Raw genomic sequence first — 13,375 nt, forward strand, 5'->3', positions numbered from 1 at the left:
TTCTGAGAGTAGGATCTTAAATGTTCTCACCACAAAAAAGAGTGGTATCTGAAGTGTTAGATACATTCATTATTTTGATTTAATTATCACAATATAAACATATCAAAACATTATACTGTATAATCACAAGTATATACAATTTTATTTGTCAATTATAATGTAATAAAGTGCGGCAACATTTAATAATTTTTAAAAGATGATTGTGTGGATTTTGTCATTTATTCTGTGACTAAGGTACAAAGTACATTAATTAATTTGACTTTCAGAAGCTAAAACAAGGTTGCATTCCCTCATACATTCCATTTGGTAATGGCATATAATCTTTTGATATAATGCTAATATTTCATTTATATATTTCTAATATTTTCTTTAGAATTTTTGCCTATATGTATATTAATAAAATGTATTGGTTTATAGATTTCCCTTTTTGTTTTTGTTTTGTTTTGCTTTTGCTTTTTTTTGAGACAGAATCTCACTCTCTGCTATGGGTAGAGTGCTATGACATCATAGCTCACAGTAACCTCAAAATCCTAAGCTCAAGTGATCCTCCTGCCTCAGCCTCCAAGTAGCTGGGAGTATAGGCCCTCACCATAACACCGGGCTAATTTTTCTATTTTTAGTAGAAATGGTCTCAGGCTCAGGCTGATCTCAAACTCCTGAGCTTGAGCAATCCATATGCCTCGGCCTCCCTGAATGCTATGATTTCAGGCGTGAGCCGCTACAGTGGCCAGATTTCCCTTTTTGTGATGTCTTTTCTTTTTTTTGTTTTGTTTTGAGACAAAGTCTGACTATGGTACCCTCTGTAGAGGGCTGTAGCGTCACAGCTCACAGCAACCTCAAACTCCTGGGCTCAACCTATTCTTCTGCCTCAGCCTCCCAAGTAGCTAGGACTACAGGTGCCCACCACAACACCCAGTCATTTTTTTGGTTACAGTTGTCATTGTTCAGCACGCCTGGGCCGGGCTCAAACTCACCAGCTCTGGTGCGTGTGGCTGGCACCCTACTCACTGACCTATGGGCACTGAGCCCCTTTTTGTGATGTCTTTGACTTGTTTGGTGTCATGAAATAAATTTAGAAGGATTTCCTCCTTTTCTAATCTTTTGAAGAATTTGCATATCATTGATATTTTCTTTTTCTTTTCTTTTTTTTGTTTTTCTGAGACAGAATCTCACTATGTCTCCCTCAGCAGAGTGCTGTAGCGTCATAGATCACAGCAACCTCAAACTCTTGGGCTTAAGTGAATTTCTTGCATTGGCCTCCCAAGTAGCTAGGACTACAGGCACCCGCTAAAATGCCCAGCTATTTCGTTGTTGTTGTTATTGTCATTGTTGTTTAGCAGGTCTGGGCCAAGTTCGAACCCACCAGCCCAGGTGCATGTAGCCGGCACGCTAACCACCGGGCAACAGGCACCAAGCTGTTATTATTTCTATTTTTTTTGTTGTTTTGTTTTTTGTAGAGACAGAGTCTCATTTTATCACCCTGGGTAGAGTGCTGTGGCGCCACACTGCTCATAGCAACCTCCAACTCCTGGGCTTAGGCAATTCTCCTGTCTCAGCCTCCCAAGTAGCTGGGACTACAGGTGCCTGCCACAACACCTGGCTATTTTGTTGTGCAGTTTGGCCAGGGCCAGGTTTGAACCAGCCACCCTCAGTATATGGGGCCAGCACCCTACCCACTGAGCCACAGTTACCACCCTATTATTTCTTTTTAAAATATTTAATAAGGCTTGAGGCCTGTAGCTCACTGGCCACATACAACAGAACTGGTGGGTTCAAATCCAGCCTGGGCAAGCCAAATAATAATGACAACTACAATCAAAAAGTAGCCGGGCATTGTGGCAGGCACCTGTAGTCCCAGCTACTTGGGAGGCTGAGATAGGAGAATTGCTTAAGCCCAGGAGTTGGAGGTTGCTGTGAGCTGTGATGCCATGGCCAATCTACCTAGGGCAACATAGTGAGACTCTGTCTCAAGAAATAAATAAATAAATAAAATAAAATATTTAATAGGCTTGATGTTCATAGCGCAGTGGTTACAGAGCCAGCCACACACACGGCGGTTTGGGGGGTGCAAGCCTGGCCTGGGCCAACTAAACAACATTGACAACTGCAACCAAAAAATAGCCGGGGGTTGTGGTGGGTGCCTGTAGTCCCAGCTACGTGGGAGGCTGAGGCAAGAGAATCACGTAAGCCCAGAAGTTTGAGGTTGCTGTGAGCTGTGACACCATAGCATTCTACCGAGGGCGACATAGTGAGACTCTGTCTCAAAAAGATTAAAAAAAAGATATATATATATATATATATATATATATATATATATATATATATTTGATAGAGGCTGGGTGTGGTGGCTCACGCCTGTAATCCTAGCACTCTGGAGGGCTGAGGCAGGTGGATTGCTTGAGCTTACAGGTTCAAGACCAGCCTGAGCCAGAGTGAGACTCCTGTCTCAACTAAAAATACAAAAAAAAAAAACTGAGGCAAGAAGATCACCGGTGCCCAAGAGTTGGAGGTTGCTGTGAGCTATGATATCACCATGGCACTCTACCCAGGGCGACACCACTGAAACAATCTGAACCTGGGCTTTTCTTTGTGAGATTTTTAATTACTTATGCAATGTCTTTATCTGCCGTAGGTCTATTCAGATTTTCTACTGTATCTTGAGTTAGTTTTCATAACATGTGTATTTTAGTGTTTTTCCATTTTATCTAAGTTGTCTCATTTGTGTGCACAAAGTTTTTCATTATGCTTCTTCTAATTATTTTCATTGTTTTGGGGGGGTCAATAATGTCCCCTCTTTCATTCTAGACTTTGGTCATTTGTGCTTTCTCTCTTTTTCATCAGTCTAGCTCAAGTCTTATCAATTTTTGTTGATCCTCTCAAAGAATCAACTTTGGTATTATTGACTTCCTCTGATTGTTTTTGTTTTCTATGTCGCTGATTTCTGCTCTGATGTTTTTATTTCCTTCCTCTTCTGTTTGGATTGAGCTTGATTTGTTTTATTTTGGTTTGGGTGTTCTTGCTTTCTTAAGGTAGAAGTTTAGACTATTGGTTTGATTTGAAACCTTCCTTCTTCTTTTTTAACACAGACATTTAAAGCTACAAATTTACTTCAATTCTAGCTGCATCTCATTAATTTTGCTATTTTCATTCATTTCAATACATTTTCTGATCTCCTTTTTTATTTCATTTTTGGCCTGTAGAAATAAACAAAAACCATCTGAATGAACACAAACAGAAGCTCCTCATTCCGGGCTTGCTGTGACAAGGAAGCCACCCAGTCACTTGCATTTGGCAGAGACCCAAATGCTCGCAGAGCAGTAGGAAGGTTCTGCAGTGAGAAAAAGGGAAGACTTGGGTGGCACCTGTGGCTCAAAGGAATAGGGCACTGGCCCCACATGCTGGAGGTGGCAGGTTCAAACCCAACCCCAGCCAAAAACTGCAAAAAAAAAAAAAAAAAAAAATGGGGGAAGACTTCAGGTGTACCTTGACTTAAGATTGCTGACCTGGGGTAGCTAAAGAAGGAAAACTAGGCAAGAGGTTTTAAGTGATCAGCTTCAGGAGCATATTTGGCTTTTTCAGATCTATTTGGTGGCTTTCTCTGGTGAGTTGGAAGCAGCGGTAAAAAAATACGGAAGCTGGCCGTCATTGACCAAGCTCTAATGGGTTGGAGCTGATTGCTGAAGAGGTTGTAGTTTGGCTTTCCAGAAGGTTGTGGGTCAGAGTTCCATTGTATGGTACTGGTCTGGCCAGAGTCCACTTGTATCATCAATCTTTTACACCTGTGGGTTGTTTAGAAGTGTGTTTTAAATTTTTCAGTTATATGAGAATATCCCACATTTCTTCTTCTAGTTGGTTTTCGAATATAATTCTATTATAGTCAGAGGTCACATCTTTAATGATCTCAACACTTTGGACTTTATAGAGACTTACTTTACGCCCTCACCTATGGTCTATCCTGGAGAATGCTCCACCTGTCCTTAAAACAAAAGTGTCTTCCTTATGATTAAATAGAACGTTCTATAAATGTCAATAGCAGCTCCTGCAGTTTCCAAGTCTGCTTTGCCTCTAACTCTCCACGTAGTCTGCCCCATCCCCCACCATACCTACCCGCTCCCAGTCAGTCAGGGCTGTGTGGGGAGCTGATGTGGCCCTTCTGGGCTCTTTCATCTCCAGGATCTGAACTGCTATTAAACTTCTGTCTGAACTGCTTCACCCGGAAATGGACAGCAACCTCACATGAGCAGAGCTGTTCCTTCCCTGCATTTTGGGTTTTTTGTTTGTTTGTTTGTTGAAGTTTTTGGTCAGGGCTGGGTTTGAACCCACCACCTCCAGCATATGGGGCCAGCGCCCTACTCCTTTGAGCAACAGGCCCCGCCCTCCTTCCCTGCTTTTATGGACAATGATGCTAGGTGTGACATTTTGGCCCCAGCTCCAAATTAAATCCCTCTTTGGGAATAAGGTTCCTAATTTTCATATCCAGAAAATTACCATATCTGGCCGTAGTCCCAGTTACTCAGAGGCCAAGGCAGGTCCCTTGAACCCTGGGCTATGATTGTGCCACCACACTCTAACCCAGGTGACAGAGTGAGACCCTGTTTTAATAAGCCAAAATCAGTTGTGTTAGTTTTATATAGCATCTCCCCTGTTGTAGTCAGAATTAAAAACTGCATGAGGGGCGGCACCTGTGGCTCAAGGAGTAGGGCGCCGGCCCCATATGCCAGAAGTGGTGGGTTCAAACCCAGGCCCTGGACAAAAAAAAAAACTGCGCGCATACACATGTGAGCTACATGATGAGAACTGTGTGATCTGGGTGACTCTGCCTACAATTTATATTTGCATTTAAACTGGCATTGAACAATATAAACATGAATGGTGGATTCAGGCTAAGTAAAATGTTTTTATAGTAAATGTTTTAATAGTAAATTTTAAAACACCATGCAAGCCAGGCACAGTGGCTCACACATATAATCCTAGCACTCTGGGAGACTAAAGTAGATGGATTGCTTGAGCTCAGGGGTTCAAGACCAGCCTGAGCAAGACTGAGGGCCCATCTCTACTAAAAATAGAAAAATTAGCCAGTCATTGTAGCAGGCCCCTATAGCCCCAGCTACTCAGGAAGGTAAGTCAATGAGGATCACTTGAACCCAGATGTTTGAGTTTACTGAGAGCTACAACAATGCCACAGCACTCTATCCAGGGTGACAGAGCAAAATTCCATCAATCAATCAATCAATAAAATTTTAAAAAGCCATGATAAGTGATGAAAAAGACCACAGAAAGGAGAAAAGAGCTTTGTATTTTAGAACCTTTAACTTTTCTGCATTTTTTGTTTATTTGCTTTTTGTTTCTTTGAGACAAAATCTCACTCTGTTGCCCTGAGTAGGGTATCACAGCGTCTTCACAGCTCACAGCAACCTCAGGCTCTTGGGCGCAAGCAATCCTCTTGCCTCTTCTTCCTGAGTAGCTGGGACTACAGGCACTCCAGGACTGGCTAACTTCTTCTATTTTTAATAGAGACAGGGGTCTCACTCTTGTTCAGACTGGGTCTGGAATGCCTGAGCTCAAGAAATCCACCAGCACAGCCTCCCAGAGTGAGGAGATTGCAGGCATTGAGCCACCATGCCCAGCTTTTCCCTGCTTTTTTGAACAAGGGGTCCCATGTTTTCATTTTGCTCATATCCCTGAAAACTATGTAGCCAGCTCTGTGTTTGACTGTGTGAACTTCTCTTCTCATCCTTCTCAGGGCTCCCAACCCCAGCAGACCCCTCCTGCTGCCACAAGGGACTTGGGCTGCAGGGCTGCAGGCCTAAGGGAGTGGAGCCACGGGCTACCCAGCTGCCTCGCTGCCTTTCACCAGGTGCCTGGGACCTTCTCTCTCTTCCTTACAGCTTCCTGCCTATCCCCTTCTTTAAAGATACATTTGTCTTCCCCAAGAGTCTGTCCCCTTAGGATCTAGAGCAGGGCCTGGGACAGGAGTTGGACACATAAGTGTTTGTTGAATAAATGAATGAAAGAAAAGTAAAAGTAGTAAAAGAAAAGTAAAGGTGATAATCCTCCATTTATTCAACAATCAAACCCGACCAGTCTTCACTCATAGCTGGAGACATCACTTGCAAAAGTAAAATCAACTCTGTCCCTGGCTAGACCCAGATGACATCTCAATTTCCACAACCTCTCCAGAGGCAGTGCCCCGGCTGAGGCCCCAGCACTCCCTTCTATTTCACAGGTATGAGGCTCTTCTCACCCATCCCTTCCTGCTGCTGTTGGATCTGGGGCACTCCTCCTTCTCCAAAAGTTTCTTGCTTCTTTATCCAAGGGGCTCCCATGGTTGTACCTTTAAAGGTTCTATACCTCTTTTGCACTATTTGCAAAACTCTGAAGCCTTGGGAGGTGCCTGTAGCTCAAAGAAGTAGGGCGCTGGCCCCATATGCCAGAGGTGATGGGTTCAAACCCAGCCCTGGTCAAAAAAAAAAAAGTCCGAAGCCTTTTGAGGCCATGTAACACCAGTCTGGTGAAAGTTATGAATCCCTTCTCTAATAATGTTTTTTGTTTGTTTGTTTTTTGTAGAGACAGAGTCTCACTTTATGGCCCTCGGGAGAGTGCCGTGGCCTCACACAGCTCACAGCAACCTCCAACTCCTGGGGCTTAAGCGATCCTCTTGCCTCAGCCTCCCAAGTAGCTGGGACTACAGGCGCCCGCCACAACGCCCGGCTATTGTTTGGTTGCAGTTCGGCTGGGGCCGGGTTTGAACCCGCCACCCTCCGTATATGGGGCCAGCGCCTTACCGACTGAGCCACAGGCATTGCCCATCTAATAATGTTTTTATAGGTACAAAATACAGAAAGTAAACACAATTCTATTTAAATAGTTACCAAAAATATTTCCTTTCCTTTCATCTCCCCTCCTCTCGTCTCCTCTCCTTTCTTTCCCTTTTTTTCCTGAGACAGAGTCTTGGTCTATCACCATGCTAGAGTGGAGGGGCTGGATCATAGCTCACAGCAACCTCAAACTCCTGGGCTCCAGAGATTCTCCTGCCTCAGCCTCCCAAGTAACTGGGACCACAGGTCCAGGCCTCTGCACTCAACTAATTTATTTTTTGTAAAGGCAGCGTCTAGCCATTTTACTTAGGCTGGTCTTAAACTCCTGATCTCAAACAATCCATGCACCTCCGCCTCCCAAGGGTAGGGATTTACAGGTGTGAGCCACCACATCAGGCACAAAATGACTTCTTAAAAATAAATTTGCAGTGTAGCAATAAGTATTCTGCTTTATTAACTCACTTAATAGCAAGCCCTATGGCTATGTGCAATGGCTCACACCTGTAATCCTAGCACTCTGCTAGGCTGAGACAGACAGATTGGTTGAGCTCAGGAGTTCTAGACCAGCCTGAGAAAGAGTAAGATACCATCTCTAAAAATAGCCAGGCATTTTACCTGGCTGTACCTGTAGTCTGTACCTGTAGTCTCAGCTACTCTGGAGGCTGAGGCAAGAGCATCGCTTGAGCCAGGAAGTTTGAAGTTGCTGTGAGGTATGATGCCATACTATTCCACCCAGGGTGACAGAGTGAAGAAAAGAAAGAAAGAAAGAAAAAGAGAGGGAGGGAGGGAAAGAAAGAAAGAAAAAAAGCAGCATGTATAATAATCTTCATAATTGTTTCAGTGCTAAGGAGCACAAATGATATTTCAAAATATCTATAACAGCTGTGACGTGCTGGGAAAGCATCTGTAATTTATTTTTTGTTCGTTTGTTTTTTTGTTTTTTGAGACGGAGTCTCATAAGACTCCCTGAGTAGAATGCCCTAGTGTCATAGCTCACAGCAACCTCAAACTCCTGCGCTCAAGTGATCCTCCTGCCTCAGCCTCCCCAGTAGCTGGTACTTCCAGGCACCCACCACCACGCCCCACTAGGTTTTCTATTTTTAGTAGAGACGCTCTTGCTCAGGCTGGTCTCCAAGTCCAGAGCTCAAGAAATCCACAGGCCTTGGCCTCCCGGAGTGCTAAGATTACAGGCGTGAGCCACCGCGCCGGGCTGCATCTGTAGTTTCTATCACAATGAAGGTTTCGTTAATCCTGCTGTGGTTTGTAGCCTCTATTCATAGTGGAAAGCAGACTCTGTTTCCGTTAGTGACTAGGAAAAACAGGAATTCTGTTATCTTTTCTCATGCAGGTTCACAGACCTCGTTTCCTGCCTTCGTTCTGGGTTAGTCCTTCACTTCCACCTATGGACAGTAGAGGGCGCCAACAGCAAGCTACTCCGTCTGACTGCGGCTCTTGGCTTTAGGCAGAAGCGCGGGATTAGGCAGAGCCCGCCGCCAGGAAACTGCAGTTTCTGGGAGCCAGACTTGACTGTGTTAGGACAACTTAGAATGCTTTAGTCTAAGTGATTGCCTTTTTTTGGGGGGGGGGGGGGAGAGGGTGTTGAATAATTCATTCAACCCTCAACAAGCTCATGGAGGCTCGGCGTCCGTGGCACAGTGGTTAGGGCACTAGCCACATGCACTGAGGCTGGCGGTTCGAACCCAGCCCGGGCCAGCTAAACGACTGCAAAAAAATAGCCGGGCGTTGTGGCAGACGCCTGTAGTCCCAGCTACTTGAGAGGCTGAGGCAAGAGAATCCAAGAGTTGGGGGTTGCTGTGAGCTATGATGTAACCGCACTCTACAGAGAGCAACACAGTGAGACTGTCTCAAAAAAACAAGCTTATGGAGATTTATAAAACGTTATCCCCACTTTGCAGGCCGGCAGAGAGCTTGAGGAGCTCTCCTAAGGCCACACAGCTTGTGTCGGAATGATGACATGGAGCCCCAGGCCTAGCACTTAGCAGGTGGCTGAACGTGAACTGTTGAGCTCAAAGCCATCCTCCCGCCTCAGCCTCCCGGAGTGTTGCGATTACAAGGTGAGTCATTTGAATGCCTTATTAGAAACCTCTACCCTCAGTTGGTGGAGGAGATGGAGTTGAAGCAGTTTCCCCATCTTCCAGGTGACATCATCTGTAATAAATTCCCCTCTTCCTTGGCAGTCCTCATCGTCTTAGTAACTGACTTTCTGTGTAGTGAGCAACCAGACCCAGGCCAGACACCCCTTGTGGGTTTGATAGCACTGTGACGGAGCAATTCCTGAGAAACACGTGCAGAAATGAGGAGAGTTATGTGCAGAAATGCTCTTGCAACTTTACTTGTAATAACTCACAGATGGAAACTGTGGAGAATGAAGTTCCTCCAACCTGGAGACTAATCCACCACGTTGACTTCTAATTAATCCCAGTCCCAGGGATACCTCTAATGTTTGTAAACTAAAAATAAAATCTTAAGCCCCTCTACCAACTGAACACACCCTTTTTTTGCCAAGGAATCCCAGTAGAACCCCTAAAACTGAGTTCCTAGCCATGGCAGAAAGTGGGGGTTGGACGTGCTTCTTTATACCTCTTTCCTTTTGGAGTGTAGACACAGCTGACCTGCATTAATGTTAAAATAGAGATCATAAGGCCAGTTGCAGTGGCTCCCACCTGTAATATCCTAGCACTCTGGGAAGCCAAGGTGGGAGAATCGCTTCAGCTCAGGAGTTTGAGACCAGCCTGAGCAAGAGTGAAAACTTGTTTCTATTAAAAGTAGAATGTTGGGCGGCGCCTGTGGCTCAGTGAGTAGGGCGCCGGCCACATATGCCAAGGGTGGCGGGTTCAAACCCAGCCCCGGCCAAACTGCAACAAAAAAATAGCCGGGCGTTGTGGCGGGCGCCTGTAGTCCCAGCTGCTCGGGAGGCTGAGGCAAGAGAATCGCGTAAGCCCAAGAGTTAGAGGTTGCTGTGAGCCGTGTGACGCCACGGCACTCTACCATGAGGGCGGTACAGTGAGACTCTGTCTCTACAAAAAAAAAAAGTAGAATGTTAGCTGGGAAAATTAGTGGAGGTCATCCGTAGTCCCAGCTACTTGGGAGACTGAGGCAATTGTATCACTTGAGCCCAAGAGTTTGAGTTTGCTGTGAGCTTTGACACCACGGCACTCTACCAAGGGCGACAGGGTGAAACTCTGTCTCAAAAAAAGCAAAAAAACTTTTGAATTAGAAATGTTGTTTGGGGTTTGGGGTCATTGGTTTTGTTAATTATTGTTTATTATGAGTCATGGGTGAAAGGTTACGGAGCCAAAGATGAAAGATTCTTCTGAGGCACTCGATGAAAGGAAAATGGAGGCCTGGTTTGTGCAATTAAAATGGCTTTATTGGCTCAGTGCCCATACACAGTGGTTATAGCGCCAGCCACATATACCAAGGCTGGCAGGTTCGAACCCAGCCTGGTTTCAACAACAACAATGACAACTGCACCAAAAACTGCACCAAAAAAATAGCTATTCGTTGTGGTGGGCTCCTGTAGTCCCAGCTACTTGGGGAGGCTGAGGCAGTCAGATCACTTGAGCCCAAGAGTTTGAGGTTGCTGTGAGCTGTGGCATCACAACACTCTACCGAAGGTGACATAGTGAGACTGTCTCAAAATAAATAAATAAATAAATGGCTTTATTCCATCTGGGTGCAGGTGGGGTAAGATTTCCAACCGGACCTGGAAGAAATCCACACTTGGGTAATGGCGAACAGGGGTTTTAAAGGTCAGGAAGGTGGGGGTCCAGACATTCCCTTTCCTGGGTTGGACATCTGTTGTAAGGGTGGGGGTTGGCCCATTCACCTTTCCCAGGTGGGACATCCAATGGGGTAAGGTAGGAGGTTGACAGATTCACCTTTCTTAAATAGGACATCTGGTGGGAGAGGGTAGGGGGTTGATTCTTTCAGGTAGGTCCACCCTAGTTGGGCGGGGTTTAATCTATTATCAGGTTATGCTGATTATTGTTGGTTAAGATAGGGTTAATTAGTGTTGTTTAAGATAAAGGCTAATGGCTCGATGGCATAGCATAGTGGTTACAGCACCAGCCACATACACCAAGGCTGGTGGGTTTGAACCTGGCTGAGCTAGCTAAAAATGACATCTGCAACAACAAAAAATTGCCAGGTGTTGTGGTGGGCTCACAGCTGCTTGGCAGGCTGAGGCAAGAAAATCGCTCAAGCCCAGGAGTTGGAGGTCCCTATGAGCTATGACACCATGGCACTCTACCAAGGGCAACATAATGAGACTCTGTCTCCAAAAAAAAAAAAAAAAAAGATAAGGGCTAACATGGTTTTTGTTTTGAAATTTTATGTACTAAACTGTCGTTTTGGAAATGGAAGGGCAGAACAGTCTCAGAGAGGCTACTCTCACTGTTTTACAGAATTGCTGGGCTTCTAATAATAAAGCTTGTTGAACCTAATCCCTGTCTCTGCCGACAGTGACAGTTGGCCAACCTCTTCATCCTGTAACAGCTGGGCATTGGGGCAGGCACCCGTAGTCCCAGCTACTCTGGAAGCTAAAGCAGGAGAAGCCCAGGAGCTTGAGGTTGCTGTGAGCTATGATGACTCCAGAATCAGTGAGATTCTGTCTCAGAAAGGGGGTGGGGGGCCTTAGAAAGATGTGGCTATATATGTATTGGGACAAGTTGTGTTGAAAGCATGTGCTGGGGGTTTAGTTCAGGTCGGTGATGGATGGTGAGTCTTAGTATTGTTGTCCTGGGAAGAATCTGCTGTTTCTGGGAGACAACTCAAAAGGTTAGCAGGGTTAGTTAAACAGAAAGATTGTAATGTTCTGGTTATTGGCTCCTAAAGACCTGAGAATCTAAAGCATAAGAAAGCTATAGGAAAATCAAATATTGGGTGGGGGATCCTTTTGTGTTTGTTCACGGAGCCGTTTACAACAGGCAGGGCATTCCCTCAGTCAGCCTTGGACTTGGCACTCCTAACATCCATCTTGCCTGTGTACATAAACCTGAGTGTGGAGCGGGGGACCCAGGACGCAGTGTGAGATGAATTCTTTGGTAGGTTTAAGCTCTGACACAAAGATCTTCAGATACCTGGAATGACAGGCTGAAGATCCTCAATTGTGCAAAGCTGCCTATGATTAGGTATTTTGTTTTTACTTTTAAAACATCTTTTAATTCTCTTAACAGTGTCTTTCACAGAGGAAAAGTTTTAGATTGTGGTGAGATCCAATTTATCATATTTTTTTCCCCATAGATGGTTAAGTCCTGAACATAGATACATTTTTTGTTTGTTTTGGTTTTTGTTTTTGTTTTGAGACAGAGGTTCACTCCATCACCCTGAATCATCATAGCTCACAGCTCAAATTCCAGGGCTCAAAGATCCTCTTGCCTCAGCTTCCAATGTAGCTGGGACTTGGAGGCACACCACAATGCCCAGCTAATTTTTTCTCTTTTAGTAGAAACAGGATCTCACTCTTGCTCAGGCTGGTCTCAAACTCCTGAGCTAAAGCGATCTTCCCACCTCGGCCTCCCGCAGTGCTAGGATTATAAGCATGAGCCACTGCACCTGGCCAATATTTTCTGTTTTTTTCTAAAAATTTCATAGTTTTAAATTTTACATTTAAGTCTGTGATCTCTTTTGAGTTCATTCTTGTACAAGCTATAAAGTTTTGGCTGAGATTTACTTTACTAGGGCCATACATTCTTTTGCCTATGGGTGCTCCAGCACCAGTTGGTAAAAAGGCTATCGTTTCTCTATTGGATTGCTTTGCACCTTTGTCAAAAACTAGTTGAGGAGAAAATATTTGCAAATGATATATTTGACAAAGAACTTGGACCTGAAAAAAGGAAAAGAATTATCATAACACTAAGAAAAGAATCCTCCACATTAACAGGATGAAGGGAGGAAGAACAATGTGATCATCTCAATTGATCCAGAGAAAGCATTTGACAAAGTTCAACACCCTCTCATGATAAAAACATTTCAACATGGCTCGGCGCCTATAGCTCAGCAACTAGGACGCCAGCCACATACACCCAAGCTGGCGGGTTGGAATCCAGCTGGGCCTGACAATGACAACTGCAACCCAAAAAAAAAAATAGCTGGGTGTTGTGGTGGGTGCCTGTCGTCCCAGCTACTTGGGAGGCTGAGGCAACAGAATCCCTTAAGTCCAAGAGCTGGAGGTTGCTGTGAGCTGTGATGCCACTGCACTCTACCAAGGGTGACACAGTGAGACTCTGTTCAAAAGAAAAAAAATTCAACAAACTTGGACATAAAGGGCAATATCAGCAGAGTAAAAAGAGAGAAGATATTTGCAAATCACCTGTCCGATAACAGAATAATATGTTTAGAATTACATATTTAGAATATGTAAAGAACTACAACTTAACAAAAACAAACCATCCAATTAAAGAATGAGTAAAGGACTGGAACATTTTTTCAAAGAAGATGTACAAACAGTGATAAATAGAGGAAAGCAGAAAAATGACCACATGTTAGTAAGAAGGTGGACAAAGTGCTACTGGTATAAATTGCTGATAAGAACA

This window comes from Nycticebus coucang, chromosome 17 (assembly GCF_027406575.1).
Source record: "Nycticebus coucang isolate mNycCou1 chromosome 17, mNycCou1.pri, whole genome shotgun sequence".
In the NCBI taxonomy this organism is placed as follows: Eukaryota; Metazoa; Chordata; class Mammalia; order Primates; family Lorisidae; genus Nycticebus; species Nycticebus coucang.